This window comes from Capricornis sumatraensis, chromosome 16, assembly GCF_032405125.1.
Source record: "Capricornis sumatraensis isolate serow.1 chromosome 16, serow.2, whole genome shotgun sequence".
NCBI classification, from domain to species: Eukaryota; Metazoa; Chordata; class Mammalia; order Artiodactyla; family Bovidae; genus Capricornis; species Capricornis sumatraensis.
The window spans coordinates 31,323,855-31,342,439 of NC_091084.1; positions in this window are offsets into that span (position 1 = coordinate 31,323,855).

The window sequence follows — 18,585 nt, forward strand, 5'->3', positions numbered from 1 at the left end:
AAGTATTCATCATTCTAATCTATTTAGCGCCACACAAAAAAAAGTAAGTCTTTGCAGGAGGCAATCCCATTGGTGAGAGGTTAGTTTCCACAAAGAATGTATAACTTGGGAGGCAAATAGTTATCACACACTCAAGAGTGCTATCACACCAGGAAAGGGAGATTAGGAGAGAAATTTAAGGGGGCAAAGAGAAAGGGGATAGGTGGGTTGGCAGAAAAAGGTGATAGTTAATTGCAGAGTTATGGGAAGTGGCCATGAGGGAGAAAGCAGAGGGATAGAGCTCAGGGTGGAATTCAGCAGTCCAACTAGGGGAAAATAGTTATGTTTGTTTATGTTTCCACGGCAACCAAGGTACCTTAGAAACAGGAAATAGGCCAGGTGGAGAAATAAAGAGAAGTGCAAATCCCCAAATCACAACATCCTTAATTGGTTGCAGATTTTCTTTGTGTTAGCTTTACAGAGATCACTTGTTTTTAGATTTCATATTTAATTTTTTTCCTGCAAGATACCTATTTGTTTGGGGGAAGTTAAGAACTACCTCTGAAGAAAGGGGCTTGTATACTGATTTCATTTCCATTCAGTCCTGGAATTTAAAAAAAATAAATATTATTCAAAATGGAGATGACTGGAACACTCTTCTTCATATTTTTAACTTCCTTCTTGTAACAGGTCAGGAAAAGTCTTCTAAAGAGTCTATCCAGACCAGAGAGAATTTGGTCATGGACATGTGACTGCTGACATGTTAGCATAAATATATCTTGTCAACTCAGAGTTAAACTGTAATCTCCTAGTGCTGTGCTCAGTAGCTCAGTCATGTCCAACTCTTTGAAACTCCCTGGAATGTATAGACCAACAGGCTCCTCTGTCCATGGAATTTTCCAGGCAAGAATGCTGGAGTGGGTTGCCATTTCCTTCTCCAGGGGATCTTCCTGACCCAGGGATCGAAACTGCATCTCCTGCACTGGCAGGAGATGGATTTTTTTACCGCTGTGCCACCTGGGAACCCCGATCTCCTAGTAAGGGACTATATATTTACAGGTGGCCTACACTCTTTCCATGCTCATCAGTCCTTCACATTGACACTGGAATTATCTTACATATACTGCTTAATGGCCTTCCTTTGCCTGCAGAATATAGGACTAAACTCTTTAAATGCATTCCAAACCCTCCTCAATCTCCTTGATATTCTCATCTCTGATTATATTCTTCATCGTTCTTCTCCATCAACTTATTTTCCAAGTCTCAGTTCAAAGCCACCACCTCCATGAAGGGGTTTCCCTCATAGTTCAATTGGTAAAAATCCTCTTGCAATGCAGGAGACCCGGGTTTGATTCCTGGGTTGGGAAGATTCCCTGGAGAAAGAAATGGCAACCCACTTCAGTATTCTTGCCTGGAGAATCCCGTGGACAGAGGAGCCTGACAGGCTACAGTCCATGGGGTCACAAGAGTCAGACAGGACTTAGCAACTAAACCACAACTAAAAATAAATGTTTAGTTATTTTCATGTCTGTTTCTTCCTTTAGCATAGCAGTTCCCTGAAGGCTGCTTCCAATCTTTTTTAAAAGAATAAATTCTTATTTATTTATTTTTGGTTGCACTGGGTCTTCGTTGCTGCATTTGAGCTTTCTTTAATTGTGGCAAGGTGGGGCTACTCTTCGATGAGATGCGTGGGCTTCTCATTGCAGTAGCTTCTCTTTTGTGGAGCACAAGCCCTAGGGCATGTAGTTTCAGTAGTTGTGGCCCACGGATCTAGTTGCCCTGAGATATGTGGGATCTTCCTAGAGTAGGGATCGAACCTGTGTTCCCTGGATTGGCAGGCAGGTTCTTCACCACTGGATTACCAGGGAAGCCCACAATTTTAAAATCTGTTAATATCATTCTTCCATCATTCCTCCTTACCTATCATTCATTCATTTAATCAACAAATATTTACTGATCACCTAATCTGTGCCAAAGAGTGTGAATGAGTAATTCTCCTTTTATAATAATAATGGCAATAATTAAGAAGAGAATAATGGTTAATGTTCACCGAGCGCTTACCATTGTATCATGTGCTGTGAGAAGTTTTATACTTTTTATTTTGAACTAATTATAGACTCACAGAAAGCTGAAGCGGTAGAATATAGATTACTATTTGCTCTTCATTCAGCTTCCCCTATGGTAATATCTCATAGAATTGTAGCACAATATGAAAACCAGGCAATTGACCTGGAACAATATTTTAAACTGGATTTTATTCAGCTTTTGCCATTTTTTAGTATGCATCCTTTCACATGTTTGTAGTTCTATGCAATTTTTAAACCACGTAGATTCATGGAACCACCACCGCAGTCAAGATAAAGAACCGTTCTACCACCACAACAGATGCGCTCTTACTTCATACTTGTGAGCAACACACACACCATCCCTGACCCAACAGCCATCAACCAGCTCTCGCTCTCTACAGTTTCATCATTTCAAGAATGTCATTATCAATGGAATCGTATAGTGATTGACTTTTTTTCGTATTTTATGTTTTTTAATTTTTTAATGAAATATAGTTGATTTGCAATGCTGTGTTAGCTTCGGGTGTACAGCAAAATGATTCAGATGGGTAGATAGATTTCCTTTTTTAACCTAACTTTTTAAATTAATTTAATTGGAGGATAATTACTTTACAGTATTGTGGTGGTTTTTGCCATACATTGACATGCATCAGCCACAGGTGCGCATTGTGTCCCCCCATCCTGAACACCCCTCCCGCCTCCCTCCCCACCCTCTCCCTCTGGGTTGTCCCAGAACACCAGCTTTGAGTGCCCTGCTTCATGCATCGAACTTGGCACTGGTTGTCTATTTTACATATGGTGATATACATGTTTCAATACTCTTCTCTATAATCCTCCCACCCTCGCCTTCTCCCACATAGTCCAAAAGTCTGTTCTTTACATCTGTGTCTCTTTTGCTGCCTTGTGTATAGGGTTGTTGTTACCATCTTTCTAAATTCTATATATATGTGTTAATATACTGTATTAGTGTTTCTCTTTCTGACTCACTTCACTCTGTATAATAGGCTCCAGTTTCATCCATCTCATTAGAACTGACTCAAATGTGTTCTTTTTTATACCTGAGTAATATTCCATTGTGTATATGTACCACAACTTCCTTATCCATTTGTCTGCTGGTGGACATCTAGGTTGCTTCCATGTCCTAGCTGTTGTAAACAGTGCTGCAATGAACATTGGGGTACATGTGCCTCTTTCAATTCTGGTTTCCTCAGTGTGTATGCCCAGCAATGGGATTGCTGGGTCCTATGGCTATAGATAGATTCCTTTTCAAATTATTTTCCATTATAAGCTATTACAAGCATAACCTCTAATTCCCTGTGCCATACAGTAGGTCCTTGTTGGTATCCATTTTATACATTGTAGTACTCTGCTCAGTCAATGAATCGGGTCTGACTCTTTGTGACCCCATGGACTGTAGCCCATCAGGCTCCTCTGTCCATGGAATTTTCCAGGCAAGAATACTGGAGTAGGTTGCCATATGCTTCTCCAGGGGATCTTCCTGACTCAGGAGTCAAACCTGCATCTCGTGCATTGACAGGCAGATTCTTTTCCACTGAGCCACCTAGGAAGCCCATATATGCTAATATGTATCTGTTAATCCCAAACTCCTAATTTTTCCCTCCTCTCCTCCACTTTCCCCTTTGGTAAATATAAGTTCACTTGCTAAGTCTTTGAATCGGTTTCTGTTTGTAAATAAGTTCATTTCTATCCATTTTTTTAGATTCCGTATGTAAGTGATATCATATATTTGTCTTTGTCTGACTTAGCATCGTAATCTCCAGGTCCATCCATGTTGCTGCAAATGGCATTATTTCATTCTTTTTTATGGCTGAGTAGCACACACATGTATATTTCACATCTTCTTTATCCACTTGTTTGTTGATGGACACTTAGGTTACTTGCATGTCTTGGCTACTGTAAACTGTGCTGCTATGAACATTGGGGTACTTGTATCTTTTTTCTCTTTCAGCTGCTGCTGGCTCTAGTTGCAGCATGTGAACTTAGTTGTGGTATATGGGATCTAGTTCCCTAGCCAGGGATCCGTCCCACGTCCCCTGCACTGGGAGTGCAGAGTCTTAGCTGCTGGGCCATCAGGGAAGTCCCCATGTATCTTTTCTAACTAGGGTTTTTTTTCTTTTCCAGATATCATATTTACATTTAAATTCATGATCAATTTTGAATTAACTTTTGTGTAAGATTTGAGATTTAGGTCAAGGTTCTTCTTTTTCTTTCTTTTGCCTATAGATAGTCAATTTCCCCAGCACCACTTATTGAAAAGGACATTCTTTCTCTATTGAATTGTTTTGTCCCTTTGTGAAAATTCAGTTGGGCATAGTTGTGTGGGTCTATTCCTGGGTCTTTTGGTCTGTTCCATTTATCTATGTGTCCATAAGCCTTAACATAAGATGGTGATTCCTCCCACTTGACTCTTTCAAAATTGTTTTAACTGTTCTAGCTTCTTGGCCTCCTCATATAAATTTTATTTTATTTATTTATTTGTTTTAGAGAAATATTGTATTTAGTGTTGAAATTTAGCCGTCTCCAGCACCGGGCGTGGAGTTGTAGAAGCAAGGGTGGATAGGTAATCTCCATGGAGCCTCACGTGTCAAAGAGAATGAGGAGGGTTTTTCAAACAGTAAAACCCCATAACCTCAGTCAGGGCAAAGCCCAGAATGGCATAACAGAAGAGCTGCTGCTTCAGAAACAGGTTTCTGGCATAGCCAATGCTCAAGCTGCCAAACACTGTTCCAAAGCCAGCCCCTGAACCAGCCGCACCAGTTATGGCAGCCACACCACCAGTAAACTTGGCCGCTGTGTCAACGTCTCGTCTAGCCAACTTCCGCTTGGCCACCTGGATTGGGACACTGTTGTAGGAAGGCTGTTCAAATGGGACTTCTGGCCTCCTCAGGAAAAAGTCAGACACAGGACTCGTTAGACCTGGTACAAGAGCGGATCAGAGCAGGAGGAATAAGTAGTGCCCTGGTGGTCTGCACTTTCTCAGTCTCTCGGCTTTAACTCTGGCTTCCTTGGTGGCTCAGATAATAAAGCATCTGCCCGCAACGCGGGAGACCTGTGGTCAATCCCTGGGTCAGGAAGATTCCCTGGAGAAGGAAATGGCAGTCCACTCCACTATTCTTGCCTGGGGAATTCCATGGACAGAGGAGCCTGGTGGGCTACAGTTCATGAAGTTGCAGAGTCAGACACAACTGAGCAACTTCAGCTTTAGCTCTAGGACTCTATATAAATTTTAGGTTAAACTTGTCTGTACCTACAAAATAAATCTTGCTTGGATCTCGAATTTTAACATTTTTAAGTGTTTTCTTCATTTATTTTGTTTTTCTTAAATTTCTATTCATTACTTATTCTATTGTATGCCACACAGATGGTCAGAATATTTCGATTTTCTTGCATTTTTAAGAGATAGGACAAGCCCACTTTTGGCATAGTGGTCACCAAGCTGTTTCTATACATGATATTTACATGTGTTCTTTAAACTTCATAGAAACTCTAAGAAAACGATATACTAGTACTTCCTCCATTTGACAGATGAGAAAAATGAAGCATGAATAGAAAAAATAGTTTGTCCAATATCTCATAGCTGGCAAGTGGTGGAACTAGGATTTGAACCTAAGCAGTCTAATTCTAGAACACACACTCATCCTCTGTGTGTATTTCTTTTCTTTGAAAGTAATTATTTCATTCAAAACATTTTAAAAATATTTCTTTTTATTTATTTATCTGGCTGTGCCAGGTCTTAGTTGCAGCATGCAGGATCTTTTTAGTTGTAGCAAGTAAAGTCTTAGTTTCAGCATGTGGGATCTAGTTCTCTGAGGAAGGACTGAACCCAGGCCCCCAGTACTGGGAGTCTTAGGCACTGGATCACCAAGGAAATCCCAAAACAGTTTAATTGAGTGCTTATTATGTGCCAGGGACTGTTCTGTGTGCTAGGGCTATAGCAGCCATGAGTATAATAAAATAAGGCAGTGAATATAACAAAATTCCTGGCCTCATAAAGCTTCTTTCCTAAGGAAGGGGAGAAACCATGGCATGAATGCAATAATTATTTTATTACAGGATTACTTTATTATTGTGTCTATAGTAGGGGCATGAAAAAGTGAAAGTTAGTCACATAGTCATTTCTGACTGTTTTCGATCCCTGCCCTGCTCCTCTGTCCATGGAATTCTTCAGGCAAGAGTATTGGAGTGGGTTGCCATTTCCTTCTCCGGGGGATCTTCCCAACCCAGGGACTGAACCCGACTCTCCTGCATTGCAGGCAGATTCTTTACCAACTGAGCCACTAGGGAAGCCCATATTAGGGGCATAGCCATGCTTAGATACAGGGGCTGGGATCTCTCCCCAAAGATACGCCTATTCATTGAATCAGGCTTCCCTGATGGCTCAACGGGTAAAGAATCCATCTGCAATGCAGGAGACACAGGAGATGCAGGTTCAGTTCTGGGTGGGGACAATCCCCTGGAGAAGGCAATGGCAACCACTCCAGTATTCTTGCCTGAAAAATCCCATGGAAGAGAAGCCTGGTGGACTGCAGTCCTAAAGCGACTGAACACACACACACGTTCGTTGAATCATTCATCGTAGTCCTACCAATTTTCTGGGGTCGGGAAAATCCCTCATTTGGGAAACAGAAACTGACTAGAGGACCCAGGGGGATAGTAAGCTAAGCCACCAAGGTGACACAACTGTCTAGACATTAGCTCTTGTGTGGTGGGAAATAAAAGCACACCTGCTCCCAGTGAGTGTTCAGGGGACAGAGGAAACAGGAACATATGCAAAGTGCTTGGGTATTTGCCCAGTCTGAGTAGGTTACAGATCATTCAGACCAGGCTCATGAGTTAGCTAGAAAAGGGTCAGGAAATCAGACTCTTCTATACTATTTTCTAAACATCATTTTATTGAGATATACTGTATACATAGAAAAGTGCAGAAGTAATAAGTGAGTGAATGAATTCACCTCAGTGAATTTCCACCCCTGTAACCAGAACCTAAATCAGTGAGAGAGAGCATTACTAGCCCTCCAGGGCTAGTTACCTGTGCCCTTTGTCGTCACTAGTTCCAGTGACAATGATTGATTGCAAACACCCCAGATTTCTCTGTTTGGGAAATGTAGATAAACAGAACCGCACAGCAGATCCTCTTTTGTGCCTGCTTTAACTCTCAACACTGTGTTGGTGAGATCCACGCATTTTTTACCTCGAGGTGTAGTTTGTTTGTTGTGCTGTGTAGTATTCCATTGCGTGAAGATACCCTAATTATCTATTCTACTTCTCATGAACATTCAGGTTGTTTCCAATATTTGGCTATTACACATAATACTGCTGTTATCGTCCTAGTACATGGTTTTAGTGAACAAATATACACAAAAAATGCACATTGGGTACATTCCTAGGAATGAACCTGCTGAGTCTTTGCATGTATATGGTTGTGATCGGCTTTAGTAAATACCACCAATTGTCCGAAGTCATGACGATGATTCATATTGTTTTCAAGAATGTCCTTTTGTTCTTTATCTTTTTCAATCCATTTATTTATTTTTGGCAGCACTCGCTCTTCATTGCTGTGTGCCGGCTTTCTGTCGTTGTGGTAAGCAGGAGCTAGTTTCAATGTGTGGCTTCTCATTGCAGTAGCTTCTCTTGTGGAGCAGGGGTTCTAGGGCCGGCAGGCTGCAGTAGCTACAAATCCCTGGCTCTAGAGCACAGGCGCAATAGCTGTGGCGCATGCGCTCATTTGCTTCACAGCACGTGGGTTCTTCCCGGGCTGCGGATTGAACCCGTGTTTCCTGTATTGGTAGGTGGATTCTTAACCACTGAGCCATCAGGAAGGCCCTCCCATACCTTTTTTAAATAGAGTATTTTGTTGAGTACTCCGGCTGATTTCATCAATACTCAAAAGATTTATAATCTATGCTTGGGCCAGAGGGTTAGAGAGGAAACAGCAAAGACGCAGGAAAACTGATAGACAACAAGGTCCTATGGATAGCACAGAAACGAACACGACATTGTGAATCAACTATAGTTCAATTACAAAGAAAGAAGACAAAGGAAACTTGAAGGAGGGGGAACCTGGGACAGAGTCAAGACCCTGGTCAGCCAGTTATTCTATCTAGATATTTTCTCTCAAGAGCTAAGCTTCAAGGGTTCTGGTTTATTTTAATAAACCACAATGTTCCCTTACATAGTTGAAATGCTTGCCGATGAAAATTAGTTAAATTGCCCCATTATTTCTTTAGGTTAAATAATGAAACTCTGAGCTTAGGTGGAAAGAGAACTTGTATGTTTTCCGACATAACAGATGTTCAGTAAATATGTGGGTGAATAATCAAATAATTAAACAATTGAGTTTCCTAAAACTTCACGACTATGTCTCATGGCCTGGCGTAGCATGATTGGTTCACTATGCAGATGTTAACCCTGTGTCTCAAAATCAGTGGTCCAGGCCCTTCTCCTGTGTATGTGCTCAGTTGTGTCCAACACTTTGCAACTCCACGGACTATAGCTCATCAGGCTCCTCTGTCCATAGGATTTCCCAGGCAAGAATACCGGAGTGGGTTGCCATTTCCTCCTCCAGGGGATCCTCCCGACCCATGGATCAAACCTGTGTCTCTGGCATCTCCTGCATTGCAGACAGATTTTTTTTTACCATTAGCGCCACCTGGGAAGGTACCCCAAGTACCATGAGACTGCATCTCAGCTTTCTTGGCATGATGCATGTAGATTCAATCAGCTGGACAACCACCAACTCAGGTGGTAGAGCCTGGCACCACCCTCATAGAGATCATGGTCACGAAGCAGAGGTGTTCAGAGAGAAGGTATGAAATAACATGTACACATAGTAAAGGAGCTGCTGCTTAACTGTTCACAAGTGTGAACAAGAGGCTCTTGTACATAATCTTCTGAAAAGCCTTATGAGGCATATTAGGATCTTCATTTCATGTGATAAGTGGTTCAGAGAAGTGAAATGAATTGTACAGGGTCACATGTTCTGTCCATGGAATTCTCCAAGCAAGAATACTGGAGTGGGTTGCCATCACCTTCTCCAGGGGATCTTCCTGACCCAGGGATCAAACCCAGGTCTCCTGCATTGCAGGTGGACTCTTTACCATCTGAGCTACCTGGAAGCCCAGGACACAACTGCGCTAAGTGGTAAAGCCTAGAGTTAAACTTAGGTCAGTCTAAATAAAGATCCTGGGATTTCAATAATGATGTGTGCATAGATAATACAAAAATTAAAATTGCCTTGGCTCTCAAGTACATGTGTATGCTAAGTCACCTCAGTCATGTCTGACTCTTTGTGACCCTATGGACTGTAGCTCTCCTGTGGACTGTAACCTGCCTGTGGACCCTATGGACTGTAGGCTCCTCTGTCCATGGATTCTCCAGGCAAGAACACTGGAGTGGATTGCCATGCCCTCCTCCAGGGGATCTTCCTGACCCAGGGATTGAACCTGACTCTCTTGTGTCTCCTGTATTGGCAGGTGGGTTCTTTACCACTAGCACCACCTGGGAAGCCTTATGATATTATCAATTAAATTAAACACATTTGGTGCTTACTATGTGTTGTTTTTCAGCTGCTAAGTCGTGTCATACTTTTTGCAACTCTGTGGACAGCAGCACACCAGGCTCCTCTGTCCTCCACTATGTCCTGGAGTTTGCTCAAATTCATGTCCATTGAATCCAACCATCTCATCCTCTCATCCTCTGCCCCCCATCTCATCCTCTGCACCTCCCCCCCAAACCTTCTCCTTTTGCCTTCAGTCTTTCCCAGCTTACTATATACTGAAGACATATGTGTTAACTTAAGCTAATAGCAAAATCCATTTATTTTCTCTAAACACTCTTTCAGGTGGTTAGGAGGCAACTTGACCTTGAATGAAAACTCCTTTTTGATGGTCAGAGGAGAGATGAACAGGAACCTGAGTGAGCAGGTCTTAGCCACAGTTAAGGAAGGCTTTCCATCAGAGGAGACACGCAGGAGGAAGGGAAGAAAACAACTTAGCAGAAAAAGGCAGGAAAGGTAATTCGAGAAGGCAGCCTGAACCTTTTCCCCATCAGAGCTTTCTTTGCTTTGTTTTCATGACAGCTCTTCACTTCTTGAAGGCTCAAGAAAGCAGAATAAATGTGAGGGCTGTTGACAGATTCTTGCGTCACTGGACTGCAGGGAACATAAACACTCTGGGTTGCAGATGACGTGGCTGGCCACCTCGGCCACTGGTCTGCCCTCTGGAGCTGGGTGATGCCAGCTCCTTGGCAACCCCACAGGCTGCTGTGACTCTGGGCTGGGCGGGGGGAGGGGCAGAGCACCAGGTGACGTGGCAACACTGCAGTACATGGCCAAACAGTTCTGAGACCTGCCGTCCTGCAGTCCTGCGGCAGATCAGGGGTGTAACTGCAGGAATCCTGGGAAAGAGAAGAGAGAGAGAATACCACTGGTGCACGATTCTAGCCAGAAAGGAAATGCTATGAAATTCTGCTTCCTGGCCTGGATCCCAGGGTGCTAATGCTTGGAACTGTCCGGTCACCCAGACCGTTTCAATTTTTTTAATCACGTGCAGCTCCTGCCTTGGTGTTCGGCTTTCTTTTGCCCCTCAGTTTCACAAGGCCCGCTGAGGCCCCTACTCATGATTCAGACTGAAATAGCGGCCTGCTTTGCATGCCAGCTCAAGCTACATTTCAGTTCTTGTTTCTTTGAAAAGGTCCTGCCAGGGAAGCAGAATGAAATGTCAGGTTCCGGTCTGGCATTCCCCCTTAACCTTCACGTTGTAGTGTGACTTCTGTGGGATTCCCACTCAGGCCCAGAATTCCTGCATGTTAATAGACTGGTCTAATTTAGACATGGGTGGATGACGTGATGAGGTCATGGCTCTCTGAGATCATACTCTTTTGCCTTCCACAGGCCAGCTGAAATCCAGATTAATTAACCCATCCCTGTCTCCCATAGGACATGCTTATTATATCCAAAAAGTTATCAAGAAATTCTCAATTTCTTCCTACAAAATAACCAGATTTTCTCAATGATCTGAGCCGGAAACTCACTCAGCTGACAACTGGCTCATCCTTATTGATATTTAAACCATACCTGTCCTAAGACAGTTTGTGTTTAGTTTTTCTTTTCCTGCCTTGGGCATAAATAGAAAATGACTTTGCATCACTTTTGCAGGGCACCTCATACCAAATCTTTTCCAAATACAAGACCATTTAGATCTTACTGTGTGTGTTAGTCACTCAGCCCTTTGCAACCAGGCTCTTCTGTCCATGGAATTTTCCAGGCAAGAATAGTGGAGTGGGTTGCCATTTCCTTCTCCAAGAGATCTTCCTGACCCAGGGATCAAACCTGGGTCTCGTGCACTGCAGGCAGATTCTTTGTCTGAGCTACCAGGGAAGCACATTTAGATCCTTACCACAGTCTTAAGGCACTTAAATTTAAAGTTGTATGTAAGATAATGGGAACTTAAATTTGGAGATTTTTAAGAATGGAAATTCTCAAGACCGTGGTGTTTTGCCCAAGGCTACATTTGTCAATTTTTCAGGCTGTTGAATCTGGTCAGAAATAGCCCTTTCAGAAATGGATATTTGTACTCTGACCCCACTTTTTCAATCTCTCCACTTCACAAAGAAAAGCCCATTTCTAGATATCTATGTTTTTAATATCCTCTTTATTTAGAAAGTCACTTTCTGTATATTCTGAGCAAATGACCCAGGTGTGTTAAGAGGGTGGTTAGGAACAGGAAAGCTAGGATCCAAAGTAATTGGTCAGAATTGGTCAAGGACCCCACCTGAAAAGTAAATGAACGTGAACAGTTCACAAAAGAGGAAACATGCATGGCTGAAAGACACGTGGGAAAATGCACAACTTCACTAATAACAAAAGAGATGCAAATTTTTGAAACCAGGTACCATTTTTTATCTATCAAAACTTGCAAAAGTTAAAAAAAGAAAAGAAAAAAAAAGACTATCCAGTGCTGGCAAGCATGCAATGCAAAGGCTATTCTTATGTCCTGCTGATGGGAAGGCAAATTGATACTGCTTTTAGAGAAATAATCTGGTGATGCATATCAAGTATTTTCCTGTTAAATTATCCTAAAAAATTATCCAGAATATATACAAAGAGTTATTTACAAATATTCAGTGTTATATATGAGGCTGAAAAAAATAGAAACATCTTAGGTACCAAAAAATGAAACTGGTTTAATACATTTCAGTTTATTCCCACAGTAGAACATTAATGCAATCATTAGAAAAGATGCTTTGCATAGTTTCTAGTAAATTGGGGAAATGCTTTGATTTCTTTTTTTAATTTTTGATTTTTTTGAAAATTTTTCAATTGAAGTATTTTGATTTATAATGTATTAGTTTCAAGTGTACAGCACAATGATTCAGACAGACAGGTAGATAGAGATTCTTTTTCAGTTTCTTTTTCCTTATAGGTTATTACAAAATACTGAGTGTTGTTCCCCGTGTTGTGCAGTAGGTCCTTGTTGGCTATCTATTTTATATATAGTAGTGTGTATCTGTTAATCCTATCCTCCTAACTAATCCCCTCCCCCTTCCCCTTTGATAACCATAAGTTTGTTTTCTATGTCTGTGGGTCTATTTCTGTTTTGTAAATAAGTTCATGTGTATCTTTTTTTTTTTTTTGAATTCCACATTAAGTGATATCATATGATATTTGTGTTTTCCTATCTGGTTTACTTCACTTAGTATGATAATCTATAGGTCCATGTTGCTATAAATGACAGTATTTCATTCTTTTATGGCTGCATAATATTTTATTATATATATATACATATATATATATAGGCACACGTACACACACACACACACACACACACACACACACACACACCACATTTTCTTTATACATTCTTCTGTTGACGGACATTTAGCTTGTTTCCAAGTCTTGGCTATAGTGTATGCTGCTACTAAGTCGCTTCAGTCGTGTCCGACTCTGTGCGACCCCACAGATGGCAGCCCACCAGGCTCCCCCGTCCCTGGGATTCTCCAGGCAAAAACACTGGAGTGGGTTGCCATTTCCTTCTCCAATGCATGAAAGTGAAAAGTGAAAGTGAAGTCTCTCAGTCGCGTCCGACTCTTCTCGACCCCATGGACTGCGACCCACCAGGCTCCTCCGTCCATGGGATTTTCCAGGCAAGAGTACTGGAGTGGGGTGCCATTGCCATAGTGCTTCTCTGAAAATAGGAATACATGTATCTTTTTTGGATTATAGTTTTCTCTGGATATCCCAAGAGTGGGATCCCTGGATCATATGGTAGCTGTATTTTTAGTTTTTTAAGGAAACTCCATACTGTTCTCCATAGTGGCTGCACCAATTTACATTCCCACTAACAGTGTAGGAGGGTTCCTTTTTCTCCACACCCTCTCCACATTTATTACCCCAGCATTAATTATTTGTAGACTTTTCTTTTTGTGTAGAGAAAGATTGAATGCATTTTTTTTTTCAGACTGGGCTGTGCATCTTGAGGGATTTCAGTTCCTCCGACCAGGGATTGAACTCAGACCATGGCAGTGAAAGCCTGGAATCCCAACCACGAGGCATCCAGGGAACCCCCCGTTTGTAGACTTTCTGATGATGGACATTCTGACAGGAGAAAGGTAATACCTCATTGTAGTTTTGGTTAGCATTTCTTTAATAATTAGCAAAATGGAGCATCTTTTCAGGTTCCTGTTGGCCATCTGCATATCTGCTTTGGAGAACTGCCTATTTAGATCTTCTACCCGTTTTCTGATTGTGTTGTTTGAGGTTTTTTTATATTGAACTGTAAAAACCATATATTTGAAAATTAATCTCTTGTCAGTAGTATCATTTGCAAATATTTTCTCCCATTTTGTAGGTTGTTTTTCATTTTGTTTTTAATTTCCTTTGCTGTGCAAAAAGTTTTCAGGTTTAATTAGGTCCTCCCCAGGAGACCCTCTGAGACCAGCCTGGCCTAGGCTCCTATGAGGTCAGTGCTTTTGCCCTGGGTTTCTGTGCAGGCAAGACTCTATGTGCACCCTCCAAGAGTGGAATTTCTGTTTCCCCTAGGCCTGAGGATCTCCTGCAATCAAGCCCTGCTGGCCTTCAAAGCCAAATGCCCTGGGCACTCTTCCTCCTAATGCCAGACCCCTAGGCTAGGAAGCCTAACATGGGGCTCACAACTCTAATTTCCATGGGAGAAGTTCTGCAATATAATTGATTTCCAGTTGGGCTTCCCTTGTAGCTCAGTCAGTAAAAGATCTGCCTGCAATACTAGAGACCTGGGTTCAATCCCTGGGTCAGGAGAATCCCCTGGAGAAGGAAATGGCAACCCACTCCAGTATTCTTGCCTGGAGAATCCCGTGGACAGAGGAGCCTGGTGGGCTACAGTCCATGGGGTTGCAACAGTTGGACACAACTGAAGCGACTAGACCACCATGAGTTTATGGGTTGCCCACCGTGGGAATATGGGTTTTATTACATCACAAGTATGCCTCTCCTACCATCTTGTTGTGACTTCTTCTTTATATCTTTGGATGTTGAATATCTTTTTTGATTGGCTCCAGTCTGGTTGAGAAACTAAGATCTCACATGCCATGGGGCAACTAAGCCCAAGTGCCACAACTATTGAGTCTACCTGCTCTGGAGCCCAACAAACGATCCCACATAACACATTGAAGATCCTGCATGCAGCATCTGAGATCTGACACAGCCAAATTAATTAGTTTAAAAAAATTTTAGAAGACTGGGTAATGCTGATATAAGGAGAGCCATATAAGAGCCAAAGGAACAGACTTGGGAGTCCAGAAATAGACTCTTCCTATTATGGCCAATCAGCTTTCAACAAGGTGCTAAGACAACACAGTGGGGGAAAGAATAGTCTTTTCAATGAACAGTGCTGGGATAACTGGATATCCACATGCAAAAGAATGCAGTTGGACCCCTTTTTTACACCACACATAAAGATTAACTGGATCATAGATCTAAATGTAAGAGCTAAACTATACAATCTTAAGAGAAAACATAGAAGTAAATCTTCGTGACTTTCCGTTAGACAAAATATTCTTAAATATGACACGAAAAGCACAGACAGTAAAAGAAAAATAGATAAATTGGATTTTATCAAGATTAAATATTTTGCAGATGAGAACATGACCAAGAATGTGAAAAGACAACTTACAGAATGTGAGAAAATATTTACAGATGATTTATTTGATAAGGGATTTGTACCCAGAATATATAAAGAACTCTTATAAAATGTTAGTCGCTCAGTCGTGTCTGACTCTTTGCGACCCCATGGAATGTAGCCCACCAGGCACCACTGTCCATGGGATTTCCCAGCAAGACTACTGGAGTGGGTTGCCATTTCCTTCTCCAGGGTATCTTCCTGACCCAGGGATTGAACCTAGGTCTCCCACATTGCAGGCAGACTCTTTATCATCTGAGCCACCAGGGAAGCCAGGAACTCTTATAACTCAACAATAAAAAGATAAATAATCCAGTTGAAAAATGAGCAAAGACTTGAATAGACATTTCTCTGGAGAAGAATTACAAATGTCATTCTTTCTAATTTGCTTATTCATTTTCTATCACTGCCATTTATTATCTTATAGCTGTGGAAGTCAGAAGCCCACCACAGGTAGAAATGGAGAGTGGCTGGTACTGCGTACAGGGTTTCTGTTAAAAGCTATGGAAGTATTCTAATATTTATTCTAGTCATGGTCACACACCTCTGTGGTTATACTAAAAACCATCCATCTGTGTACGCACATTAAATGGATGGGTCGTATGTACATAAATTGTATCTTAAAAAATTCTATCTCAATAAAGCTGTTAAAAATTAATGTGAATAAGGTAAGTAGGATCCCATAATCAGTTTTATTTAAAAAGCCCACTCAAACTGACTTAATAAGGGAAATTTACTGACTCATGTAACTGAAAAGTACAGAGGAAGTAAAGATTTTAAGTGCAGGTTAGTCAGAATCTCTTTTCACCAGGAGCGGGAACTCCAACATATTTTTGCTGCTGCATAAGGCGGGAGGTGGGCTGGATATTGTGAAGAAAACATCCACTATGATCCTAAGGGAAGAAAATAGAAGAAGGGCAAGTTCAAATATGCATATGAGAGAATGTGTGCATCAGTTACGAGTGCAGTCCTAGAGACACTGAAGCCAGGGAGGAAGACCACCCCTAGGATGAGGCCTGAGAAAACCAGCTAAGATTAGTCATAAAGCCACTTTAAAAGTGCTTAGGGCTGATTACTAGTAGGTATGGGATTTCTTTAAGGGGAGAGGAAAACATTCTAAAATTAGATCACTGTGAATATACTAAGAAATACTGAGTTATATACTTTAAATAGAAAAACGCTTTGAATTGTATATGAATCATATTTCAATAAAGCTGTTTTTTAAAAGTATTTCGAACAAGAGGATCACTAACTAGTGCTCAGGCATAAAGTTCCAGATGTGCAAGTGGCAGACAGAAAAACATGCATCTCCTATGTAGAGCTCCACTAAAGACAACGGAGTTAAATGTGAATTGAAGTCCAAGATACGGGAAAGATAATCAGTGAACCTCTTTGCGTTTTGAAGACTCCAAACCCCAGTAAATTACTCCTAGGGCACTGAAAGAAATTGTAGGACTAGTCACTATTTAGCCCATGTATGTGTGCGTGTGCTAAGCCGCTTCAGTCGCGTCCAACTCTTTGCGACCCCATGGACTAACTCACCAGGCTCCTCTGTCCATGGGATTCTCCAGGCAAGAACACTGCAGTGGTTTGCCATGCCTTTCTCTGGGGATCTTCCCAACCAAGGGATCAAACCCAAGTCTCTTACGTCTCTTGCATTGACAGGTGGGCTCTTTACCACTAGTGCCACCTGGAAAGCCCATTTACCCCATAATCTAAGAGAAATTCTGGAGAATTGGGGAAGGAAGAGAAGTTTTTTTTTTTTTTTAATATGGTTTTTATTTATGTTATCATGGGGCTCTTTCAGGGGGTTCTTTCTGTTTTGTTTCATGTTTTGGCCACACAATGTGTGGGATTTTAGTTCTCTGACCAGGGTTGGAAACTGCACCCCCTGCATTGGAGCAAGGAGTGTGGCCACGGGGCCACGGGGGCAGTCCCATGGAATGAGACATTTTGCAGACAGGCACAGATCTGATTTTTCAGAAGTGGTTTGGGTAGGATGAAAGGAAAGAGAATTCTCCTAGAACCTTTAATAAAATCAAACCTATTTCCAAACTCTTTAAGGTAGGGACTTCTTCTGTTGGTTCACATCTGTATCCTCTGCTCCTAGAACATAACTAACCTGTTATAGGCACTCAAATGTTGCAAGAGAATGGGGCACAAGAGGATGGTGGTCATGTCCCAGGTCTTGGGTGAGTTCCTGGGGCAGGCCGCCAAGTAAGGGTCCTCAGCTTCACACAGGAAAGAATTCAAGAGCAAGCCATACCAACATGAAAGCAAGTTTATTAAAGGATACACACACTCCACAGACAGAATGTCAGCAGACTCAGAAGGCATGAGGCCTCCGGGTGCCAGAGTGGTTAGTTTTTCTGGGCTGGGTCATTTCATAGGCTAAAAAGTGGAAAGATTATTTTAACTATTTGGGGGAATGATTGGGAATTTCCAGGAACTGGGCCACTGCCCACTTTTTGGCTTTTTATGTTCAGCCTTGGAACTGTCACAGCAACTATGGGTGTGCATTTTAGCATATGGTAATATATTACAATGAATGTATAATGAGGCTCAAGGCAACTGAAAGTCGAGTCTTCCGCCATCTTGGGCCTCATTGGTTCTAACCAGTTTATATTGTATCCTCAATGGCTATGTCATTCTTTTAAAAGTCGCACCCTGTCTGTTTCTCTCCTGTCTCACAAATATTTGTTCAGGGTTGTGTGTTGACTCCCTCAGGATTGGCTGTAGAGGAAGACTCAGTGCACAGTGAAATCACATGAAAGTTAGTCTACATACACAGTAAATCTTGGACAAAACAAGCAAACAAAACAAAACTTGGTGAGTGATTTGTAGCTATTGTTACAAATTAATTTTGAATTTGTTCAAATGCTTTTTTCTGCCTCTATTGAGATAGCCATATGGCTTTTCTCCTTTGTTCTATTAACACGGTAAGTTACGTTAATTGATTTCAAACCAAACTTGGGAATGCTGTGTTATCCTCTTTACTTGCTGAATTCCATTTACTGATATTCTGTTAACAAAGAAGCTATCTGGGCCTAAGGGAAGATATTTTTTTTTCACTCCAAATTCAATTATTTGATTGATATAGGACAATTCAAGTACTTGGTTTCTTCCTGAGTCAGTTGTTATAATTTGTCTCCATCTCATCTAAGTTGCCAAATTTTTGTTGGAATAAGGTTTTTCGTATTTCCATTGCTGTCTTTTAAAAATCTATAAGATCTATAGTAAAATCATCTTTTTTACTTGCGCCCTAAACTAAATCTTGGGACAAGAGTCAGACTTCAAATTGTAGGCAAACAAGGTCCACACATTACCGTTGGTTGCTGTGTCTCTTAGGCCTCCTATGCTTATTT